This window comes from Ailuropoda melanoleuca, chromosome 1, assembly GCF_002007445.2.
Source record: "Ailuropoda melanoleuca isolate Jingjing chromosome 1, ASM200744v2, whole genome shotgun sequence".
NCBI lineage: Eukaryota > Metazoa > Chordata > Mammalia > Carnivora > Ursidae > Ailuropoda > Ailuropoda melanoleuca.
The window spans coordinates 174709907-174735991 of NC_048218.1; the positions used below are offsets into that span (position 1 = coordinate 174709907).

General features: G+C 36.1%; 1 long non-coding RNA gene across 4 annotated transcripts in view; it reads left to right on the forward strand.

Annotated features, from left to right (window-relative positions):
- Positions 1–26085, forward strand: part of LOC105235765 — a 123205-nt gene that overhangs the window by 41377 nt on the left and 55743 nt on the right. For all 4 annotated transcript variants that reach the window (XR_004628560.1, XR_004628556.1, XR_004628557.1 and 1 more), the window contains exon 2: positions 6634–6668. This is a non-coding gene — a long non-coding RNA (uncharacterized LOC105235765). The remainder of the gene's footprint in view (positions 1–6633; positions 6669–26085) is intronic.

Here is a 26085-nt window from a genome sequence, read left to right on the forward strand (position 1 = left end):
ATTTTCCAAAGTCATGAAAAAGATGAAAACTCAGTAGACTATTAGTAAAACAGTATCTACTGGTCAGCATAAATTGTAATTGAGGATTTTCAGGATATGACTGTAGTTAAATACTAGGATTCTTTTATATTAAAGCATTAGAGCCTTAAAAATAATACGGTTAAAATCACTTTTCATAAGTTAATCAAGAGTAAAATTTAGCCTATGAAAAATTAAAAATCATTTCAAAAGGATGTGGTAAGAAATACTTTATGTTTAGTTGTCTTTAAAGGAGTACGTTATGGGGATATATTCTGGAGGCAATTTCCACTTGTATTCTTGAAGACTAATGAAATATTGATAGAAACAGTAATGTCTATTAAAACATCAAATGGCGGAAGGCATATCTATAAGAGTTAACATCTTTTGAGGGACCTTGAAACTTCTATGAATTGTATTTTCTTTCGTGATCATTGAACTAGTTGGTTACCTCCTCACATTTTATACTCCCAAAGATTATTTTGCTTTAATATTCCAAGTTTAGATATAAAGACCTAGTCTCTATAACCTTAAAAAAATTTATTCACTCTTTCACTTAAGTGGTCTCATAACTTGCAGCTCCTCTACCCTTACCTGATATTACTGTATTTAACCTTACATTGTTCTGACTGAGAAGTGACAGGACTGTGTAATATAACCTGTATGTTGGTTACAGGAGAAGAATGACTTGAATTTAAACTAATGCCAACATACGGCCAAAATACCCAATTACAAAGTAATCACCCCAAAGTATCCAAACAATATAGAGAACAGTTTACTAATACACAGATTTATTATTTAAAATAGATCTATGGAACTTAACTCATTGGTCAAATTCTTACTGTGTTTCTGTTTCACTTCACAGTTGACTAGATGATTCATATTTACAGACCTTCAGAACCATGGCTTTCTGCTTTGTTCTGTAAAACTATTTGCGTTCAGACTTCATGGGTCTTGATTCCTGTGAGTGTATTTTTGGCCAGCAACCATATTGCTCCTTATTGAATCTTGTCTGCGTAACTGAACCAAATCACTTTAAAAGATTTTCCTCCCTTTCAAATATTTTTTTAGAGTACTTCTAACTTTTTTGCTCCTTTTTAAGGTTAAACATCTTCCCTCCCTCTCTTGCTTCTCTCTGTTGCCTTCCTGCCTACCTCTTTTCCTCCCACCCTATTTCCTTTACTCCTTTCTTTCATTAGTTCTTTATTCACTTAACCCATCCTATGTAGAGGCTTTTTTGTGCCGAGATGTTTTCGTCAAAAGTGAATTCTCATTTGCAACAGTCTCAAACCTATATACATGGAGTGTCTTTTCTGTGTTCCAGTAAATAGAGATAGCCACATAATTTACCCAAAATTACAGGCCATGTAATTTATCCCATGGCAACTAAGTGACGCCAAACAATGACAGAGCTCATTTGCTGAACATTCCTTCCTTGGGAAATGGTTGATTTGCTCATTTGTATAAAATAGTCGCTATGGTGAATTGTCCCATTCTCAAAGCCATGTCTATTTTAGTCCTCTCAGATTTTTATAAATAGAGAAGCTATTGCTCTATTGCCTATATAAATATGGGTTTTATAAAGGTTATTTTTATAATAAATAGTAATTAGCCAGTGGAGACTTTGTAAAAGTGTACACACTTCCAATACATTCTGGGCATCTAATGTACAATGTGGTGATTATAGTTAATAATATTGTATTGCATACCTAAAATTTGCTAAGAGAGTAGTTCTCAAGTGTTCTCACTACACACAAAAAGGTAACTGTGAGGTAACAAATATGTTAATTAGCCTGATTGTGGTCACCATTTCATAATATAGAGGCATATCAAATTATCATGCTGTACATCGTAAGTATATAAATTTTTTGTCAATTATACCTTAATAAAGCTGGAAAAAAATTTACCAAGCATTAAAGTAGGGGGTATTGTGGTTGTATATGGAGAAGTGTGTTCAGAGGAGTTATTGGGTAAAAAATACTCTAGAATAGAAAAGGGTAACTCTGAATTAAGAAGCTGTTGTTGAGGGTGAGTATTCTTTATTGAACAGTGAGAGCTGAAGAAAGTGTCTGAGTAAAATGGCCTGGGGCATCCAGGGAGAGAACAATATAAAGAGTATAGATAGCTGCACACACAGGCACACGTGTGCACGCACCTTACACTCACGTACACACATAACATGTGTACGTCAAGAAAGCATAGAGGAAAAAGTGTGAGTTGTCAGTTGCTAAGGAAAATAGTTTCAGCCTCAGTCTGACTAACTAGTCAGAATGGCCAGGGTTACCTTAAGAATCAGAAATTTATACAATTAGAATTAGTTCAGGTGAGCTACCTGTGCTCATTAGGTTGAGAATTTAGACTTCTCTAACTTGGTTGTCCCCAGATGCCTTACCTGGAAAACTAGGTAAACTTCCGTATCCCTAATACAGGCTGAATATGAGGTGAAATCACCATTTTATCCTAGAGAGGAGAAAATTCAAACTTGAAACTTCAGACTTCTTTACTCATCTTGCCTACCCCAAGATACCTACCTGGAAAATAAAGCAGATTTCTATATACTAAATACAAGCTGAATTTTCAGTGAAATCAGCAAATGCAAAGGAGAGGGAAAGGGAAAAATAATGGGGTCCCAGAGCCTCAGGGATGATGGTGACTATATGTATTTCTCTAATTACTGGGATGATGATATAAAGAAAACTCACCAAGAGCTCTGGTGGGCCTAGAAAGGCTTATGTTGATAGGATTATCGATGTACTGTTTTGCCCAAAGAGTACTTAGATTTTCTGGATTTGTAAAACAACCTCAGTTTCAATTTTGGACTCCCTTAAATTATTTCTTGATATAATTCAAGGTCAATTTACAGATGAAGAATAAAAATTTATGAGTTTATTCAATTTAAGATCCAGAATTTTTACTTCACTCAGGTATTTTTATTCGAGGACAGCTGCACAAGGAACAGTTCTAAGCTGGCATGGGCTGAGTAAAGTTTGATATTTTTTATTAGGACTTTTGAACTGGTACATTACCGTAAGTAAAAAGATTTTATTTTATTTTTTTTTTGAAATTTGCAAATCCTTTTATTTAAGAATAAAAAGAGTAGTCACATACCTGTTACTGTGGTTTAAATCCTAGAATAAATAGAAAAAAAAAAAAGACAGATGGAGAATTTAAAAGGCCAGAAATACATGCTCAATTCCCGAGATCCTACATATACTAATATTTCCTATCCTTTTTTTAATCTTCTATTCATTGTTGAGATAATGTGTACTATTTTTGTATATAAAAATGAGGCATGAAGAGATTTTTTTGCTGGATGCTCCTTGGCTGTTCAGTATTTGTATTGGAGTTGGAAATTCTCAGTCCAGCAACCCCACCTGTCATCAAACACCCATGGTGACTTGATGACTTGTTACTATTTGTTCTTTCGCTCTATGCAGACGTCATGCTCTCAGACATTCATCATCACCCTAATGTAAATAAGCATCCTCTAAAAGCTAAAGCACCAATGGTTTCATTTGATCAGAAATCCCTCAGTAGCAACCTCACCTGGGTTGTAGAAGTTGACTCAGCATGAAAGCCTATTTCTGCTGTTCAGCCCCTGTGACCTGCCTATGTTCTAAATGGAACATTCAATTACTGTTACTCTTCCTGCTTTCTAACCTTTGCCCATTGTGAGCCCTTCTATATGAATAAAAACTTCAGTGTTCCAATGAGGATATAATGAGTCCAAAATGTATCCATCAAGTACAATATAGTGGCCTGACCAGCTCTAGGCATAGAAAAAGAAGAGCTCCCTGCTGTGCCCTCCTGTCTGAGAAAAGAGTTCACTGATATCTTTTAGTCTTTTCTCCATGGGAGCTTATTTCCTTTTTCTCTATCCATGGCATTTCTAAGATCTACATCCTCAGAAAAAGAAAAGGAGAAGAAAAAAGACAAGCGTGAAATGCAACGATAAACTGCATCTTGAAATCTATAGTAGCTATAGGATAATAAGGCAGAGGCTCCATGGCCTCCTATCAAGGGTTAGACTCAAGGGATGAGTATATATGCCTGAGACTTTTGCTGCAAACAGGAGGATCCTACCCATCAGTTTTCAGGCATCAAACTGCAGCCCTTTCTTTGATCTCAATAACAGATGACTGGGAGGCAGCTCAGGTAGAGGCGGAACACAGTATGTGGTTTGCAAAGCTATGGGAGCAGAAGGATATAGGCCACGATTAAATGCCCTGATCAAAACAAGTGGGTTGAATCATACCATTCTCCAAATCTCATTCTTCTAGTATTATCCATTTCAGTGAATGGAGACCCAGTAGTAACCTGGAAACAGATTGTAACCTCCATCTCTCATGTTCTCTGAATTCAAACTTCAAATCCTACCATAATTAACTGATCTATTCACTTTTCCCTCACCCCATTCTCTAACTCATGCCATCACCAGATCTTGCCCGGATTCTTAAAACTGTCCTGAGAATGACCTTCCTAGCTTCAGTTTTGGTTCCCTCTAATGTATAGTCTATACTGCAGACAAAATGATCTTTCTGAAAGGTAGAAATCATTACAGTACCCAATGATATTATTGCCCTCAAAAGCCTAGATTCTTTAGCATTGGTTTGCAATACTGTGCAGTATCTATTTCCTACTAATATCCCATCTTTATCTCTCACCCTTTATCTGTACTTAACTAAATGCTCCCAAGGCTCTCCCACCTCTAATCCTACATTTTGACATATGGTTTCTTTTTCCTATAACATAATCTTGCTTTATGGTTCTTCCCACTTATCTTTTAGGTGTCAGACTTGGGGTTAGGCTCCTCTACCACTATCCCTTTAGTTTTTCTCTCATTACCCTAATTTACATTGTTGTAATCATTGCAGGTATATCTTCCCTATTAAGAATGGAAGCTCCATGATGGCTCTGAGGACAGAGAAGGCACCTCAACTTTGGTTTACTCTCATATGCTCGTGACTCCATAATGGTTGTTGAATGAAAGGAAGCATTAACTTTTCCATACCCTCTGAGATCTATCTTTCCTTCCTTCCCTCCTCCCTCCCTCCCGGGAAGAAGATTTATGTCTCAAACTGAGCAGAGAAAATTTTCTAAAGAAAATGCTCTAAGAAAAGGGAGGACAGGGACCTAAATTCAGGAAGAAGCCAACCTAAAGAAGGCCATGTTGGTTAAAGGCAGCATTTGTGCAGAGACCTAGGAGAAGTGAGAAAGGGAGTCCTGTACGGATTCTGAGCATGAGCACTGTCAGCTGAGGCAAGAGCAAGTGCAAAGGGAGCCATGAAGCCCGAAGCTTGAATTTGGAAAAGGCCAGTAAGGTTCTAATGGATGAAGCAAAGAGAAGACAGGCAGGAAGTGAGACCAGAGAGTTGTGCCAAAGTCAGATCATGGAAGACTTCTAAAGGGAGAAGGTTTGAGTTTATTAGGAAGATCCTGGGAAGCCACTGGAGAGTTTAAAGGAGAGAGTTTCATGATCGATAAAAGGATCTCTCAGACTGCTGTATAAGAAATGAGTTCAGAGGTTTGGGGGTAGAGGCAGGGAGAAAGGTTAGGAGGCTGATACAATAATCTGGGCATAAATCCTGGAAAGGGTGGTAATAGTGGAGTTAGGGAGGTTTGACATACATGGAGATGTGTATTCTTTGCCGAAGAAATAGATAGGAGATAAAAGTAAAGGGAGGCTCAAAATTTTTTGTCCGAAGTGACAAGATGAATACTGGTGCTACCATGAGATGGAGAAGATTTGAAGGCTTGTGGGGGATATAAGATAAAAAGCTCAGTGTGGGTAAGCTAAATTTGAGGAGCTAAGTGAGTATGTCTCTTGGGCAGCTGTATATATTACCCTGTAGCTCAAGGGAGATGTCAGAGAAGGAAGAAGTTACCTCAGAGTCATTGGAGTATAACTAGGACTTAGAGACAGGCCAGATTTCCTCCAGGGTATGAAGTAAGAAGAAAAAGAAAACATTCGTTTTTTTTAAATTTACCCCTAACTGACAAGGCTCTATTTACTGACTCATCCCAATATATTTTTTTAAAAATCCATTGGATTAATAGCTACTCACTTTTTCTTTCAGTAAGCCTTTCTTTGGATGCACCCCGGGCTGAATTATAGACTGTAAGTCAACAGCAAAGTAAATGTGTTAGTCTGTTCAGGCTGCTATAAGGAAGTACCATAGACTGGGTGGCTTACAAACAATAGAAATTTATATCGCACATTTCTGGAGGCTGGAAGTCTAAGATCAAAGTGCCAACATGGTCACGTTCTGGTGAGACCCCTCTTCCCAGATGCAGACTACCAACATCTCGTTGTTTCCTCACATGGTGGGGAGCGGAGAGAGGACACGAGCTCTCTTGTGACCCTTGTAAGGGCACTGATTTTATTCCTGAGGGCTCTACCCTCACAACCTCTCATAATGTCCTGAAGCCCCCACTTCCTGATACCAACACACTAGAGGGCAGGGTTTCAACAGAGAATTCTGGGGGTACACAAACATTCAGTCTGTAACAGCAAAGGTACTAAATATGTTTTAAAGAATGCATTTAAGAATTTATATGAAATACAGGTAATTGGAGTAATTTCTCAACCTAATTTTATAATTTATTTTGTTTCAGATTGGAAAGGAAACAAAAACAGCCTTTATTTGCAGGTAAGATTTTCTATAATAACTATCAACTTATTACTTCTATTTAAGTTTTGGTGGACCTAAGTTTAACCACATCTGACTGAAGACAAATTATTTTTTTAAGAATATGTGTAAACATGAGGTAGAAGACGCTATAATTTTCAGTCTTAATACTGCCTTGGGCTGACTCTGAACTTGGTACTGGCCTCCCTAAGAAACAATTTCAGCTCATCCTGTTCATTTCTTTATTTGTGTTTTTTTTTATTTTTTTAAGTTTGTATTTAAATTCCAGCTAATTAACAAACAGTAGTAGTTTTAAGTGTACAATATAGTGATTCATCACTTCCATACACCACCTGGGGCTCATCACAACTAGTGCCTCCTTCATCCCCATCACCTATTTAACCCACCCCCACCCACCTCCCCCCTGGTGACCATCAGTTTGTTCTCTGTAGTTAAGAGTCTGTTTCTTGGTTTGGCTCTCTCTCTCTCTTTCCCTTTGCTGATTTATTTTGTTTCTTAAATTCCACATTTGAGTGAAATCATATGTGGAATGATTTCTCTGACTGACTTATTTCACTTAGCATAATATACTTTAGCTCCATCCCTGTCGTAGCAAATGGCAAGATTTCACTCTTTTTGATGGCTGAGGAATATTTTGTTCTATGTGGGAATATATGTGCAGTATATACCATATACCACATGTATGTTCCATTGTAATATCCCATTGTGTGTACATACACATCAATATATGTGTATACACACACATGTGCGCGTGCACACACACACACACACCACTTCTTCTTTATCCATTCATTAGTCAGTGGACACTTGGGCTGTTTCCATAATTTGGCTATTGTAGATAATGCTGGTGTAAACATAAGGATGCATGTATCCCTTTGAATTAGGATTTTTGTATTCTTTGGGTAAATACCTAGTAGTGCAACTGCTGGATCATAGGGTAGTTCTATTTTTAACTTTCTGAAGAAACTCCATACTGTTTTTTAAAATGCATTTTTAAATTTCAGCATTAAATAAAGTAAAAGTGACTGCATAAATGATAGTGAAGCTCTGCATTTAACTAGTGGAGATTTTACTTCTTTATTAACTTTAATCACTGGTGGATGAATCTCAAGGGACTTTAAAAATCAGGTAAATCCAGATGAGTTTCACAAAAGCAACATTTTCACCAGAACTCTAATGTTCTGTCCTCAGATATTTTATTTTTTGTTGGTTTTTTCCTACATAGTTATTGAGAGATTGTCAAATACAAGGTCAGACAGGGACATTGAGTGTCTACTACATGGTTGGCCTGGTTACAGTAGCTGTTTATCAAATGGATAAAAGTATTTTCTCTTAATGCAGCAAATATTCAATAAGCTAAGTGAACAATGAAATTTGTATGCTAAATGATAATGGATGCTACAGATAAATACGAAACAGTTTTGAGGAAATAGGGAGGGCTGGGTTGTGGGTAGGTTTTCAGTTGTAAGTAGAATGATCAGGGGTAGTCTCATGAAAATATTTGAGTAAAAGTGCGAAAGAAGTAAAGGAGCAAGTCATGTAGACATCCCTAAAAAGAGCATTGCAGGTGAAGGGGGTGGGAAAACAGAAACGATGAGGCTGAAACATGTCTGGCATGTTTGAGAAACAGCAGAAGAACAGCCTCTCTGGAGTCAAGTAAAGGAGAGGGAGAGCAGTAGAAAACGAGGTTGGAGAAATGGTGGGGACCAGATCATGAAAAGCCTTTAAACCATTGTGGTGACTTGACACTAAGTTGTTGGAAAACCATTAGAAGTTTTAATCAGAGGAGTAACATAAGCTGACTCACAATTTGAAAGGATCCCTTTGGTTGCCATGTAAAGAACAGATATTAGGAACAGGGGACAAGAGGGAAAGCAAGAACTTTAGAAGGTTATTGCAATAATACAGGTGAGGTAATGATTAGCAATGACAGTTCACCATAGGTGTAACAGTGGATGTAGTGGGTCTTGACCAGAAGTATTTTGGAAGCACAGACACTAGGACTTGCTAGGCAGTGTACGAGGATTATAAGAGAAAAGAGTCAAGAATCACGTGAGGGTTTTTGTCCAATAAAATAGGAAGAAAGGTACTACCATTTGCTGAGATAGTGAAGACTATAGGAGAGACAGGCTTGAGGATGGAGATCAGGAATTTGTTTTAGAACATTTTAAGTTTGGTGTGCCTATGAGAGGTGCAGGCGGAATTATCAAGAAGGCAGTGAGACCCCTAAGTCTGGTGTTCAGAGTTGAGGTCTAGGGTTATCTGTTTGGGATTCATCTACCTCTCTCTGGTATTTAAATGAATGAATGTAAGTAGACAATTAGTCTGCAGACTGAAGCCAGGGGTGCTCCATCCAAGTTTGGAAAGATGAAGAGGAGCCAGCAATGCAGAGTGAAAGCGGTGATTATAAGAAAGCAGTTCAGCAGAGTGGTGTTGTGGAACTCACGTGAAGGAAGCATTTGAAGGAGTGATCAACTGTGTTCAATAAAGCCGACAGGTTTAGTGAGATGAGGACTGAGCAAGGAGCATTTAGCAACAAGGAGGCTATTGGTGAACTTGACTGAGCAACTTGAGAGGGATGGTGGGGCAGAGGGATCTGTTAAGAGAACTGGAGGAGAGGTTGTTGGTGTTTGTGAGTATAGATAACTCCTTTAAAGAATTTTGTTACAAAGGTGAGAAAACAAAAGAGGTCTTGACTGGAAAAATTGAAGTCAGTAGGTTTTTTTGTTTATTACTGTCTTTAGACGAGAAAAATGTATGTCAATGGCTGCAATTAGATTATCAAAGAGAGATGGATATATTGATGTTACAGGAGAAGGGAGAGGGAAAAATTGCTAGAGTCATGTACTTGAGTAGTGGATTAAGCATGGGATTCAGTGCTCAAGTGGAGAAGATGCCCTTGGCTAGGACGTGAGACCAAGAGTCTCTCCTCTCTGCCCCTCTTTCTTCCTCTTCCTTTGTTTTTAGAATTAAGATGTGAAAAAGGAGGTCAAAACCTACCAGGAGCTTAGCTTCTTCAGCACTAAAATGAGAGTAAAGAACTTACTACTTCAGGTCCCTTAAAGTATTAAAATCCTATCGATTTGTAATATATTAATGATTTTATCTCCTATGAACTATCCACTAATTCAAATATAACTAATCTTTTTGTAACTTTGACTCAGTTATAAAATGCTTAACTCCACTTGTTTTTTTATGTAGTATACTTTATTCATTTTCAAATGTTCAGTGTAAATACTTCTCACATTCCATCGTGGTGTGGCTTACATATAATTTTAAGGACATTAGGAATAGCTTTACATAGGATTTCAAACCTTTTTCTTATCAACCCATTCATTTTTCTAAATAAAATGAACTCTACAAAATGGTGAAAACTACAAAACTGAACTATGCATAAAGAATAACTACACGTGGAACTTTAAAAAAAAAACTTAAATATTTTTATTACATTCTCTTTTTTAACTCCCCAAGAAAATGAAGCTAATGTGCATAATATTGGAATCCAAGTTCCTTTGCAAACCAGAGTGAATGTATGAATTGTTCATTATATGCTAAAATCTAAAATAGATGAATTTTTATCATCCTTATCATCCTTTAACTGTTCTAAATGGTCCCTCTGGAGATCTATCTTTCTCTCTCTTTCTCTCTCCTCCCATCCCCACCCTTTACCTTCTTCTTTTTTTTTTTTTTTTGTCTGTAAAGAGCTGTGAATTCTATTGTCTCTTAACAATTTCACTTCCTATCAATTTTCTTACCTGAAGATTTCCTTGATACTATAATCACTAGCAAAAACTTTAATCTCATATTTTATGTGTAACCATTCACTTTTTTTTCCTTTTCTTTTTTCTTTTTTTTTTTTTTTTTTACAGTTTCTCGAACATGGTTTCTCAAACACATCTGATGTATGTGTGACATTGATAGGTTCTCAGAAAAATGTCTGGACAGTCAACAAGTCTTTGACTCTGCTCAGTACTGACAATACCCAATACTCCTTCAAGCCTAAAGACTGAAGAACTTCAATCAATTTTTTGGCAACCCAGCATATAAATTCCAAGTAACTAGTGAGGTCATCCCCAGACTGGACTAGACAATGGGATTGGTTCTTGAAAATGTGTTCTGTGGCATTTAATTATGCTCCCATGATCTTCCATTACAAACCAAATCAACCTAAACCAAACCAAAGTTCTCAAAATTTTCTTTGAGTCCAACTGTCAATCTTTTTCCTCTTTAAAGCCAACCTCCTTCCCCACAGTCTGCTGAAATTGTTTTCGTCCCACTTGATCTTTGAATTGCCAAATCCAGGGAGGCCACTTCTATGTTTTCCTTTTTTTTTTAATTTATTTTTTTTAATTTTATTTTAAGGAGACTCCACACCCAATGTGGGGCTTGAACTCATGACCCTGAGACTGAGTTGCATGCTCTACTGACTGAGCCAGGCAGGCACCCCTATCCTTTCTTTTCTGTGACCTGGGCATTTAATTCCATTGGCCCAAACACATCTAACCAAACTCTTCTTCCCTTTATCTCATGACATTATGCTCTATTTGTTTTATTCCTATGTTTACTCCTTTATTTTTAGGGTCCTCCAATTCTGCCTTTCCTTAAATAGTGATATTTAATTCTTCCTGATTCAGAATTCTTGTTGACTTGTCAGATGAGGGACCTTAGAAGTTCTGACTCCAAGTCAAAGACATGAGAGCTAAAACTGTTATCAACAGGCATTTTAATATATGTAGAACTTTGGTTATAATAGGAGTAATATGAAAATGATTCAGAAGAGAATAAAGCAATAAATAGAGGAAACTAAACATGTGGTGTGGTCACAGTATGGGCTTATAGGATAACATGATGTGAAATTAATAAAATGCTTGACTGTCAATGACTTGGGGTATTGAATCCCCATCCTCTTAAATTTTGTAATTCATGATATAAAAACTATTAAATATTGGCAAGGGTATGTCCTTGATGAACTGAGATGATAAATGTCTCCCTAATAGATAAGTCTTACTCAACTCTGCAAATATATAGAATTAAGAAAAGGAATATTTAAGAAAATCAAAAGCAATATATAATTTTTATGTTAAAAATCTGTAATATTTAATATTTTATATTACTTACACTATTTAAGAAAAATTTGTCATATATGAATTATAGGCTGGCCTTAAAATTGCTATTTAATATGGAGAGGGGCACCTGGGTGGCTCAGTCGGTTAAGTGTCTGCCTTCAACTCAGGTCATGATCTCAGAGTCCCGGGATGGAGTCCCACATCAGGCTTCCTGTTCAGTGGGGAGTCTGCTTCTCCCTCTCCCTCTGCCCCTACCCCCCATGCTCTCTCCCTCAAATAGATAAATAAGATCTTTAAAAGAGATAAATAGTTATTTTGACTTTTGATTTTAAGTTGAAATCCATGACAGAAATTGGGTTTGGGTCATTCACCACTCATTCCAAATCAAAGCTAGAAAGCTGAAAGCTACATTTCCCAGATTCCCTTGCAGCTATGGTTCTGCACACAAATAAGATGCAATCTTGAATAAGACTTGGGTTCATAACTGAATAACCTGAGGTTGAGGGGCTTGCATTGTGTAGGTAAAGACTGTAGCAGAAGCAGCATGGTTCTGGAGCCAATAGCCCTAAAGTGGCGTCCTGAATCAGTGGATAGCAGCTTCATTGTTTGGCATGTTCCAAATTGTGTGGCTTCCTTCAAGAGTCAACACTGGGCAACACTTTCATGTTTCTATATCAACCATCTTCAGAAGCTGGAGTAGCAGCATACCATGTTTTTTTTTACACTCTCCTGTGTCTTTAGCAAGCTGTCCTCTGCATCTGAAAGGCCTTTTCTTTATCTGCCTGAATCACATAAACTTGGCTTTCCAGACTCAGTCCATGTATCAGTGTATCATAGAAGGTTTTCCTAACATCCCCCATCCTTACACCCCGTTGTCCTGGCTATTAGGTCACCCTCCCACATATTCTCTTTTATACCTTGTGTATTCCCAACTTACCGAGTGGCACCCACCATTATACTCACTGGTTTATTTGTAGTTCCTAACCATATAGTAAAAGGCTTGTGAATAGAAGCTCTCTTTTTTGCTTTTGTTTTAACTGTAAAATCCTAGCCCCAAGTATGATATTTGGCACCTAGTAGGCATTCAATACAGGAATTAATGAAGTAATGAGTAAATGGATATCTGAGTGCCAGTGAAAGGCTTCAAATTGGCACTTTGGCCTTTCCATTAAAATAATTATTTCTAAACACATATGTGAAAATACTCTCCAAAGGAGAAACCTAATCACTCTGTAATTCAAATGAAGTAGCAATCTAATCCACTCTTGTACAGAGCTTTCATGAATATCAGGTCCATGAAGCATCATTGAATTCCCTAATTCTTTCTTTCCTGATAAGAGCCCATTAACTTAACTGAAAAAAAGGGCTGGCTGCCAGGCTCTGTTTTGGTGTGAGGCAAACATTTTACTACCAAAAATTTTAAGAGAGCATAGAGAAATTAAAATAACAAAGCTGATTGGCTTCTTTAGTAGCTTCTACCCTTATTATTGTCCTATCACTTTTGTTTAGTTACTACCAAAGGAGAGACAGAATGTGGACTCAGGTGGTTAAAAAAATTATTTTGTTGTTAGATTCACAATCTAGACATTTTAGCATTTCAGTGCACTGATGAAAGAACTCTTCATTCATAGTTCTTTTACATGTGATTTTGGCAATGGTTGTAGGTTTTTTATATCAACAGTAGAGTCACAAGGGAAGCATAAAATTGTAAGACAGGAAAATTTGGTAATTGTGTCTGCTGATGGTAATACCTGATAAATAAAGTATAACTATCTTTTAAAATATGAATTAATTGTGTTTATGTCTTCCAAACATCTAACTGAATAGGTAAAGATAACTGGTAACCTTTTCTTTTTCTGATAAAGTAAGAAGAATGTTTGTGCTAAATTATAGATCGTTAATGAAAAAAGCACGAAACCATTAAGATAGTATTATACTACTATGCTGTCTATATCATAGGAATGAGGAAACTTTTTCTTTTTTTTAAATAGGCTCCATATGCTGGGCATGGAGCCCAATGCAGAGCTTGAACTCAGGACCCTGAGATCAAGACATGAGCTGAGATCAAGAGCCAGATTTTAACCAACTGAGTGACCCAGGCACTCTAGGTTGAGGAAACTTTTAACCTAATATAGTTACTGCGGTACAGTGAAAATCTTATTTTCTTTCTTTCTTTCTTTCTTTCTTTCTTTCTTTCTTTCTTTCTTTCTTTATTCTTTCTTTCTTTTCTTTCTTTCTTTCTTTCTTTCTCTTTCTTTCTTTCTTTTTCTATTTTATTATTATTATTATTAATTATTTTCAGTTAGCTAGCATATAATAATCATTAGTTTTTGATGCAGTGTTCAATGATTCATTAGTTGCATGTAACAGCCAGTGCTCATCACAACACACACCCTCCCTAATACCCATCACCTGGTTACCCCATCCCCCCACCTCCCTACCTTCTCTAACCCTCAGTTTGTTTCCTGGAGTCCAGAGTCTCTCATGGTTTGTCTCCCTCTCTGATTTCTTCCCATTCAGTTTTGATTAAAAGAATTTTTTTTATTTTCTATGTTTGTCAGCTGGCTTTCACTGGATATGTATTCCCCATCAACAAAATACAGGAGCACAGCCTGTCATTCAGCATCCCTTACTTAGAGCTGCAAATCCTCCAGCAGTGCCCTTATCCTGGCTGATGCATGTTGCTTTTAACTTTGCTCTGAACACCATTCATTCACTCAATAAAGATGTATCTTTGTGCCTATTCCATACTTAGCACTATTGCAGATACTAAGGAGCCAGTGGTAATAAAACCACAGACGTGGTACTGGTATTGGCCTTTTTCCAATTTATAGCTGGTGGCTAGAAAAGGGATATACAAGTAATATTAAACAAAGACAAGATAGTAATAAGTGCTGTGAGGGAGATTAACAGTATACATGGCTCTTCATGAGCTCTAAGCTCACAGTGTTTTTGCACACTGCTGGGCATCTCCAGACTGCTCCCCGAGTTCCCCGTGATGTTGACAGTGTCCCCACACAGCTGTTAGCATGCTAAATAACCCTCATGTCATGCTGGGCAGGCTTTTCTGGGAAGAGAAGCATCTGGCCATCTTGCACCAGGCTTTCCAGCACTTAATGGTCCTCCAGCTCCCTTCCTCTTACACAACTTTACATTTCTTATGGAATACTTAATGCCCTAGTCAGAAGTATTTGCATTTGAATGACTCCAGTGGTCTGGGCTTTCCTGACAACACATGTTAATATTTGTTGAACTATTATGAGACAGAAAGAATCACTTGTGGTGGTGTAGCTTAGGTAGGGAAAGTAGTTCTGCACCAAAACAGTGAATATGCCACTTATTTTATGTGGACAAAAATTAGGAAGTAGGTAAATGATTTAGATCTGGGATGACTTGTAGAACCTTGTTAGCAGCGCTGGGTGCCATTTAGCTGGGACTCTGAGGCATGGCAGTGTTCTGGGTTTATCTCAGGAAAATGGGTTCAAGTCCAGGTGCTGCTAGTCACCAGATCTCCTGTATGACATTGTGCAGATTATGTTTCTGACTCTTGGATTCAGCCCTGATACACCCGAGTAGAAACAGCTGCTTTGCCTGATTTCTAGTAGACTGGGAGGTTTAAATGGAAGAGTGCCACAGAATTATATATTAATATTGTTTTTCCCTAAATTTAGAATAAAAAAAGAGACTAAAGTAATACTTATAAGAATAAAAAAAAAAGAATAAAGTAATACTTATGAGGACCAGCTCTATGCCAGGAATTAGTCGATGTAGGCAAAGTTGTCCTTAAGTTACTAATGAGGAAACTAATAGAGGGTAAGTGATTTACCCAAAGACACATTGGTGATAGGTATTACTGAAGTGAGAAGTCATTTGATTCAGTGTCCTCTTCTCTTTTTCTTAGGTAGAAACATTTACAAGGTGATTTGTATTTCATGTCTTTAGAAGATGAGTATTCAGATGCGATATTCAAACTACACTCTTTAGAGTGGAGACCTTCAGAATGGTTTGATTCTTGTTCTTATCCACCAAAATGGGCCCATTTTCACCTGTTTACAGAGTGTCCTCTTTAAAAATCTAGAGTTCTTAGATTAACATGAATGAGTGAATGATGAAAGAATGAATTCCCCACATACAGGCTATTGTAAATTGGCAAAATTACTTGAGAACTAGCCAATGTTTTGCTCTCATAAGGAAGGCTGCATAGATTCCCATGATAATTTTCTAAAACAATTGAAAAATATCCGAACAAAGGCTTAGGGATGTTGGTTGGTTTATTCAGTATTGTCTCCAAGGAAACTCTCTCTCTCTTTTTTTTTTCTTTTTTCTGTAGCCTGAGAATTAGTGTGTAGGAGGGATCCTGTGGAAGGACCTGTTAAATTATGTTAAATATTCATTTGCTCATTTTAGCATCTGGATAAAGACTTTTTTACACTTTGGAAGATGCATATCCAAAGAAAACTTTAATTGACTTGGTGAACTGTCTTTCTCCCAACAAGAAGGATAAATATACTGGAACCATATATTTTCTCACATTGTAAAAACATAAAAATACTATTAAGGAAGAACAAAGCAGTTATGGGTTGGTAGAACTGCTGAGATAGTTGTAATTTTTTTTCCCAAACACTTTAGTACAGTAGTATTGATTTTCTCTACATATGTATGCAGAAATATACAGGTGTTTACAATCTTGGTATAGTTTGTAATGAATTTTAAAGGTGTTACAAACAACAGCAGCAACCCATGAATGATTAGCATTTCAAATCCAAGGTGGATAGAAGGTATGATGAAACAGCAAATTATACTTTTTAGTAAGTGCATTGTTCTACTGAAAGAGATTATTGTATTCACTGACTGCCAATTCTGTAGTGATGAATTATTGTTTAAAAGCCTTTCTCGATGATATTTTTGGTAAGCAGTTAACAAATACCTGCTCAGCTAATTTTTATGTGTGCGTTTATAAATCTTTGCTTCCGTTAAATTTCACGCCAGGTTAATGGATAGATGTTTTTGATAGTATATGTACCTTCCCTACCATCTCTTTCACTTAAATTTTCCAAAACAGAACAATTTTCCCAACCATGAAAATGAAACATAATATGAAAAACTGGCATGGTTGAGGGTATAATTTTGGATTTTATACCTGTTGCCCTTTCTAACAAGAGGCTCTAATCACCACCTAGAATTCCACTGTTACCATGTCTTCAAATAATGAGCATTTGTTACAGTCCCTCAAATTGTGATTAACCCGAGGCCGAATATCTTATTTAGGACTTCTCTCTTCAGGTCTTTAAAAATTAAGGAAACTCTTCAATCCCTACACTTTTTTTTGGAACCCAAGGTAGATTAAGCATAAGGGAAAACTAGCTTGTTTATTTTTAAATCAGAACAAATTAAAAGTTTACATGGCATTGAAGTTTTATGTTTAAAAATGTTTACTCTTATTTTAATTGTCCTAACCATCTCACAGTTCTGGAGTATATAATCAATAATCATTTTGATTTTCTGAATGATCAGTAGTTTTCAGATTAGTCATATAAGCTGTTTATTTCTGCATAAAACATCCAATGACAAATAGGTGACATCAGAGATGATCTAGTTCTTGAAATTTAAGGTGCACGGAAAGGATGCCTTCCAAACAAAATGGTCTCCTTCAAAGACCTGAAAGATAAACATTGGATATTTTATTTTTTTGCTTTTGAGAGCTTTTTGCTCAATGAGAAGCCCCAGATGCAGTGCAGATATCCAGCTAGTGGTCTCAGGCTGTATCCTTCCCAGAAATGGCAGGAGGAAAGAAGACAAGTAGAAAGCGAGGAAGGTTAGTGAGAAACTAAACTGATTTACCTTAAAACATTGCCTCTAGTTGCAGTGAAAATTCGTGGCTGAATCATATCATCTTCTCCTTCACATCAAGTTGTTCAAACTTAATTTTTTGGAATATTTCTCTTGTAATGTATTTTTTTTAAGAGTTTATTTATTTGAGAGAGAGAACGAACAAGAGAGAGAGGAGTGAGGGGAGGGGCAGAGGGAGAGGGAAAAGCAGACTCCCCTCTGAGCTGAGAGCCCAGCGTGGGGCTCAATCCCAGGACCCTGGGATCATGACTGGAGCTGAAGGCAGCCGTTTAACCAGCTGAGCCACCCAGGTGCCCATATTGTAATGAATTTCTATTATTTGCCTTTGGGTGATTTCATCTTGAATTATTAACAGGACAACAGCAATTATGCATTTTATAAGTTTTTTTTTTTTATCATGTAGTTTTAAGCCATAATGACTAATGTAAGGCATGGATACGTGGAAAAGTTTACAACTTTCTGTCCTCATTTATCTCACCAATACCTTTATATTTGTATATATTTAAAAATTTCTTCTACCTGCAGAGGGAGTCCATAGAAAAAGGACTATTCTGTAGCATTAGTAAATTCATAGTCTATTGAGGATTAAGAAAAAAAAAATGAAAGTCAGAATAGTCTTTTATTATCTGTACATTGTCCAGTGTTCTCTTAATATTCTTTTATCCATTTTGTTCTTTAAATGTCAGTAAATTGTTATCTACCTAAAAAAGAATGAGTAACTATAAAAAGAGTTTTGCTTACAAATAAAGTTCTATATAATTATGCTTACTTTTGTAGATTCAGGTCTTGTATGCAGATTATTGATTCCTTGGTTGGTAAGGATTTCTTACTTTTGGTCCTACAGAGAGTGAGTTTGGACTGATCATTGTGCGGATTGTTGTTCACCGGGAATTAGGTTGGACTAAAGTGTAAAATTATATTCTGTGGTGGACTGAGCTTCTCTTTTTTCTGGGCTGTCCATTCAGGAGCGCTGCTTCCCTTTCTCCCCCACAGAACACTTCCTGAAATCCAGAACTGGCATGGAGATTGCATATTCCTTCTTTCAACTCAGTCAAGCTTCTTACCTTTTGGAAGGCTCTATGAGGTGATTCTATTTAAATAAGCGTTCACTGACAGAAGAGTCCCTGAGGCCAGCTGGTTAGCCTCGGTGGGCTACAGATGATCACTGTAGACAACAGAAACAGCAGTTCAGATACTGATTTTTTCGGGGGAGGGCTTCTCTTTGGGAGCATATCTTTCATTGCATCAAAGAAAAAATTGCATTGGACAACGTTAAGCAAGGAAGACTTTGTTCTGGTTATTGCTGTAGGGGAAAGAAACTGAACTCACTTACCCTGAAACAAAGGATATGAGGGTTGTATATATCTATATATACCGTATCTTCTTTATCCATTGGTCTGTCAATGGACATCTGGACTCTTTCCACAGTTTGGCTATTGTGGATATTGCTGCTATGAACACTGGCGTGCAGGAGCCCCTTCAGATCACTACATTTGTATCTTTGGAGTAAATGCCTAGGTGTGCAATTGGTGGGTCATAGGGTAGTTCTATTTTTAACTTTTTGAGGAAACTCTGTGCTGTGTTCCAGAGTGGCTCGACCAGCTTGCATTCCTACCAGCTGGAGAGGAGGTGGGTGAGGGGATGGGGTAACTGGGTGATGGGCATTAAGGAGGGCGTTTGATGTGATGAGCAGTGGGTGTTATATGCAACTGATGAATTACTGAACTCTACATTGGAAACTAAGGATGTACTATATGTTGGCTAATTGAATTTATTTATTTATTTACTTTTTAAAAAAGGATATGAGAGTTTTTAAACACCGGAGTAAGTTTGAAGGCTGTAAGGGAAGGAATCAATCCATGGGATATGTCCAGCATATTGAGTTATTCTTGAATTAGGAAATTTTTTTTCTTTATTATTAGATCATCTGTGTTGGCTAATTGGTGCCCATCTAAGTTAGACTCTGGCCCTCCCATAGAAACTCAGGGATAGGGTAGCTATCTTTCTTGATTATATTTCAAAGAGTTGGCTCTCAGATCTTGGAGAAAGACATTCCTTGGATTATAAAACTAGCAAGGGGATTTTTAAATGATTTATATCTCAAAGGGGCAGAGAAAGAATTTACAAGTTTTCTAAAGCAAATCCTCTAAGAAAAGGATTGCCAGGGACCTAGGTTTAGGAAGAAGCTTGTTTAAAGTTTTGTTAAGCTGAGGGGGATGTTAAGGCCTTCTTGATCAATAGTAAACATGATTCTGTTCATACTAAACCAGTCATAAAGTCTCCTTGACTTTCAAGAATTTATACTATATTGGACTAATTTATATTATTTTGGACTAAGCTTGAACTGATGTGCATCTCTATAATCGATCTATAAAATATTTTAAATAAATAGTTGAAGCTAAATGAGAACATTTTAAAATTTCTTGAAAAACGCTTTAAGGTTCACTAAATTCTTAAATTGCACCCAATATTACATTGCCGTTGGTTTAAAAATTATGTCTTTCCTATCCATTAAAACAAATCACTCAACACCCCACCAGTAATTTTCGCCAAATTTATTTATCAAAGAACTGATGAGTACTATATGTTGGCTAATTGAATTAAAAAAAAAAGAACTGATGATTTTTCGAGTAATCATATAATCTCTAATTTTAGCTATTCACTAGTTTGTGATCACAGTATAGCTATAATATAATAGCTATTCACACCATTTGTGATCACAGTATAGCTATAATATAATATACATATTTGTAATATAACCCAGATAGTTTAAATTGAAATATTAAGTATTTATGATTTGAGGCAGAGAATAAATGAGCATCTAGTCTGTTAGAAAGTTTCAGTTTATGGATAGAGGCCAGAATGGAGTGTTATTTTAATTATTGTACTAATATTCTACTAGCTAACATGACATTGTTCATGAATATCTAATGATGAACCCTACTGGGCAGCTGCTGAGTTGGTTGTTCCTCCTTTAGTGAAATGAAGATCTTAGCACATTTTACCTTGTTCTCACACTCTTTTAGTCCTTGGAAGCCGCTTAGTATGATACTATGCCTAACATTTAATACAGTGGCATTTTGAGTACCTTGCCATAAAGAAAAGTGATTTGCATGTTTCATTTTATCACAGTGAAATTCAGGTCCCTATAGTTCTTTTTTTTTCCTAGTTATATAACCATATTATTATCTATGCTCTTGGGGTTGCTTATATTTATTTTTTTCTAATTCCTTTTTATTGTGCTAGCATACATGTAACATAAAACATACCATTTTAGTCACTTTAAAGTGTACAGTTCAGTGATATTAAATACATTAATAATGTGTTTCTGTCACCACCATTCATCTTCAGACCCTTTTTCTTCTTGTAAAACTGAAACTCTATACCTATTAAACAGTAACTCCCCATTTCCCTTTCCTCCCAGTCCCTGGATACCACCATTCTGCTTTCTGTCTCTATGATTTTGATCCTTCTTAAGTACCTCATATAAATGGAATACAGTATTTGTCTTTTGGTGACTGGTTTATTTCACTTAGCATATAATGTCTTCAAGTCTTATTCATGTTGTAGCTTATGTCAGAATTTCTTTTGTTCAAGTTGAATAATATTCCATTGTGTGTGTGTAACAAAAATTACACACACACACACACACACACACACCGTATTTTACTTACCTATTCATCCAGAGAGGAATGCTTGGTTTGCTTCCACATTTTAACTATTGTGAATAATGCTGTTATCACAGGGTGTACAATGTCCATTATTTCTTTGAGACCCTGCTTTGAATTCTTTTACGTATATACCCAGAAGTGAAATTGATAGGTCATAATGATAATTCTAATTTTAATTTTTTGAAGACCAACCATGTTTATTTCCCCCACAGTGGCTATATCGTTTTACATTCCCACCAACAATGCACAAGGGTTCTAAGTTCTCCACATTTTTGCCAATATTTGTTATTTTCTGTTTGTTTTATAGTAGCCATCCTAATGAGTGTGAAATGGTATCTCATTGTAGTTTTGACTTGCATTTCCCTAATGATTAGTGACGTTGAGCATCTTTTCATGTGCTTATTGACCATTTGTATATCCTCTTTAGAAAAATGTCTATTCAAGTGCTTTGTCCATTTTTGAATTGTATTGCTTGTTTTTTGTTGTTGAGTTTCAGAGTTCTTTATATATTCTGGATATTAACCCCTTACCATATATATAACTTGCAAATATTTTCTCCCATTCTGTGGGTTGCCTTTTCACTCTGTTGTATAGTGTTTTTTGATGTACAAAATATTAAAATTATCATTAAGACCAATTTATTTTTTCTTTTGTTGCCTATGCTTTTAGCATCCTATCCAATTTATCACTGCCGAATCCAATGTTCTGAAGATTGTACCTTAGGTTTTTTTCTAAAAGTTTTATCATTGTAATTCTTGCATTTAAGATCTTTGACCCATTTTGACTTAATTTTTGTATACAGTGTTAGCTAAGGGTCCACCTTCATTCTTTTTCATGTGGATATCTACTTTTCCAACACCATTTGTTGCAAAGACTCTCCTTTCCCCATTGAATGGTCTTAGAAGCTTAAATCATAATGTATATGAGGGTTTATTTCTGGGCTATCTATTTTATTCTGTTGGTCTATACATTTGCTGTTTTTATACCAGTACCACACTGTTTTGATTACTGTAACTTTGTAGTAAGTTTTGAAATCAGCAGATGTGAGTCCTCCACCTTTGTTCTTTTACAAGACTGTTTTTGGCTATTTGAGATTACATATGAATTTTAGAATGAATTTTTATATCTCTTCCAAAACTTCTGGGATTTTGATAGGGATGGCATTGAATCTGTAGATTACTTTGGGGTAGATTAACATCTCAACAATATTAAATCTTCCATGAGCATGGGATTTCTTTCCATTTATTTATATCTTCTTTAATTTCTTTCAGCAGTATTATATAGATTGTTTTCATTATACAAGTCTTTCACCTCCTTGCCTAATTTATAATTATTTTACTGTTTTTAATTCCACTGTAAATGAAATTGTTTCCTTAATTTCCTTTTCAGTTATTCATTGTTAGTATGTAGAAATGCAACTGGTTTTTGTGTGTTGTATTTGTAACCTGATACTTTGTGAAATCATTGATTAGCTTTAACTTTTTTGGTGGAATCTTTAGAGATTTCTATATTCATGGTAGTATTATCTATGAACAGAGATAATTTTACTTCTTCCTTTTTGATGTTAATGACTTTTATTTCTTTTTCTTGCCTCTGGCTAGAACTTCCAGTACTTTGTTGAATGGAAGTAGTGAGAGTGGGCATTCTTGCTTTGTTCCTGATCTTAGAGGAAAAACTTTGTCTTACATCATTAAGTGTGATGATCCCTGCATATTTTTCATACATGACTTTTATAATGTTGAGGTAGTTTCTACTCCTAATTTGTTGAGTTTTTTTTATCATAAAAGAATGTTAAATTTCATTAAATTCTTTGTTGGCATCAACTGAGATGATCATATGGTTTACTTTCCCTTCATTCTGTTAATGTGGTGTGTTACTTTGTTCAGTTTTTATAAGTTAAATCATATTTGCATAACAGGTATAAGCCCCACTTGATCTTGATGTAAAATCTTATTAATATGCTGCTGAATTCAGTTTGCTAGTATTTTGTTGAGGATTTGCATACCAATGCTCAAAAGGGATATTGGTCTATAGTTTTCTTCTAGTGTCTTTGGTTTTGGTGTTAAGGTAATGCTGGCCTCAAATAAGGAGTTAGGAACTATTTCTTTCTCCTCAATTTTTTGGAAAAGTTTGAGAAGTATTGGTGTTTATTCTTTAAATTTTTTGTAGAATTCACCAATGAAGCCATCAGGCCCAGAGCTTTTCCTTATTGGGAGATGTATGATAACTTAATCTCCTTACTGGTTGTAGGTTTTGTGTTTCTAGGAATTTGTCCATTTCACCTTGGTTATCCAATTCATTGACATAAAATTGTTTATAGTGTTCTCTTATAATATTTTTCATTTCTGTAAAATTGGTAGTAATGTCCTCATTTCTTTTTCTGATTTTAGTAATTTGAGTCTTCCTTCTTTCTTTTTAGTCTATTTAGCTCAAAGTCTGTCATGTTTGTTCATTCAGATCCCTGTAGTTCTTATAAGCTATTTCCAGCTTGATCCCGTTCAAGTTTTGAGTGACTAATATATGCCAATCAATATACAATACATGGGGTTTTATTTGTAAAACCATGAAAACTGTCTTTGTCACTTTATTTTATCTTCACAATGACCCAGTGGGGAATAGTAGTATTATTTCCATTATATGGATTAGAAAACAGATACAGAGAAGCTTGTCCAAGGTCACAAAACTTTTAAGTAGCAAAACTAGCATTTAATTCCAGTCAGTTTTCCTGCAGAGTAACATACTTAACCACTATGCCAAATAAGTAAATACAAAAATAAATCAATAATTATTTCTTCTGGTTTTCATTTCAGCCATTTTTGATTTAGATGTCCTGACTGGTGAGAGGTGATATCTCACTGTGGTTTTTATTTGCATTTCCCTGATGATTAATGAGCATCTTTATGTTGAGTATCTTTTCATGTGTCTTTTGGTCATGTGTATGTCTTCTTTGGAGAAATGTCTGTTCATGTTTTCTGCCCATTTTTAAATTGGATTATTCTTTTTCTTGGGTGTTAAGTTGTATAAGTTCTGTATGTATTTTTAATATTAACCCCTTATCATTTATATCATTTGCAAATATCTTCTCCCATTTGGTGGGTTGTCTTTTTGTTTTGTTAGTGGTTTCTTTGCTATGCAGAAGCCTTTTATTTGGTATAGTCCCAATAGTTTATTTTTGCTTTTGATTCCCTTGCCTTAGGAGACATATCTAGAAAAATGCTTTTGTAGCTGATATCAAAGAGATTGCTGTCTATGTTTTCTCCTAGGAATTATATCGTTTCAGGTCTCACATGCAGATCCTTAATCCATTTTGAGTTTGTTTTTGTGTATGGCATAAGAAAGTGGTCCAGTTTCATTCTTTTGCATGAAGCTGTCTAGATTTCCCAACACCATTTATTGAAGAGGCTGTCCTTTTCTCATTGAGTATTCTCTCCTCTTTTGTCATAGATTAATTGACCATATAATCATGGGTTTATTTCTGGGCTTTCTATTCTGTTCCATTGATATGTGGGTCCTTTTGTGTGTGTGTGTGTGTGTGTGTCTGTGTCTGTGTGTCTGTGTCAGTACCATACTGTTTTGATTACTATAGCTTTGTAGTGTATCTTGAAACCTGGAATTGTGATACCTCCAGGTTTGTTGTTCTTTCTCAAGATTGCTCTGGCTATTTGGGATCTTTTGTGGCTCCATACAAATCAATATTTGATAAATGCTGCAAAAGGGAGAAAAAAGCTGGCATGAGAGAAGATACAAATATGATTCTCTTTTAGAATGGGTGGTCAGACAAGGCCACTCTGAGTGAAGATGTCACATTTTAGTTGAGTTTTAAGCTTGAAAAAGAGACATCATCTAAAAGACTGGGACCCCAGTAATTGTTTATAGTAATTAATCAACCCAGCCATACCCCTCCAACCACCCATGTTTGTCCTTCTCCTTCCTGCTTCCATGACTTGGCCAATGCCTTCCTACTCTTCCCTCTATTGTCATCTTTTCCACTTAAGGATCATTTTTGGGGGGATACCTGGATGGCTTATTTGGTTAAGCATCTGCCTTCAGCTCAGGTCATGATCCTGGGGTCCTGAGATCAAGTCCCACATCAGGCCTCTTGCTCAGTGGGAAGCCTGCTTCTCCTTCTGCCTGACACTCCCCCTGCTTGTACTTTCTTTCTCTCTCTCTCTCTAACAAATAAATAAAATATTTTTTAAAAATACTTTTTTTGCTGAATATAAAATTTCCCTTCTTAATTGCTCTGAAATCTTATGACGTATAATAATTCATGTGCAAGTTGCCTGATAGTCCCTTGTCTTCTATTATTGGTTATATGTTTATATTCAATGAGCCATACAAACACTGGTCAGTTACATAGCCCCTCCATTTACTCTGAGCAGTTCATTACCTCTGTAGGTTATGACATATAATACCATGTGAAACTACCATGCTAGTTACAAGTGCTAAAACCAGGGCTGGACCTCTGAGCTGAGAGTGGTCAGTCTTGAGACTATTATATGACATGGCAACATGAGGAATCTCTCTCATTAATCTCTCATTAAGTCCTGATTATTCACTGTTTGAACCAACCTTACTCTTCTTTTTGGTGAATTTAAGCAGAAAACGTAAAGATAGAAGGTCATTAGTTTTTGTTTTGTTTTGTTTTGTCTATAGACTTTAAGGAAAGTCAAAAAGAACCTTTCTGAAAACATTTCTGTCTATCAGAGTAAAGAGACACAGCATAGAAAAAACAGACCTGAGAGAGGAGAAAGAAGACTTTCCATTTGATATGACCCATCAGTCAGTAAAGTCTGTAATTTATCCTAAGGAAGGAACACTGTGGAAAGA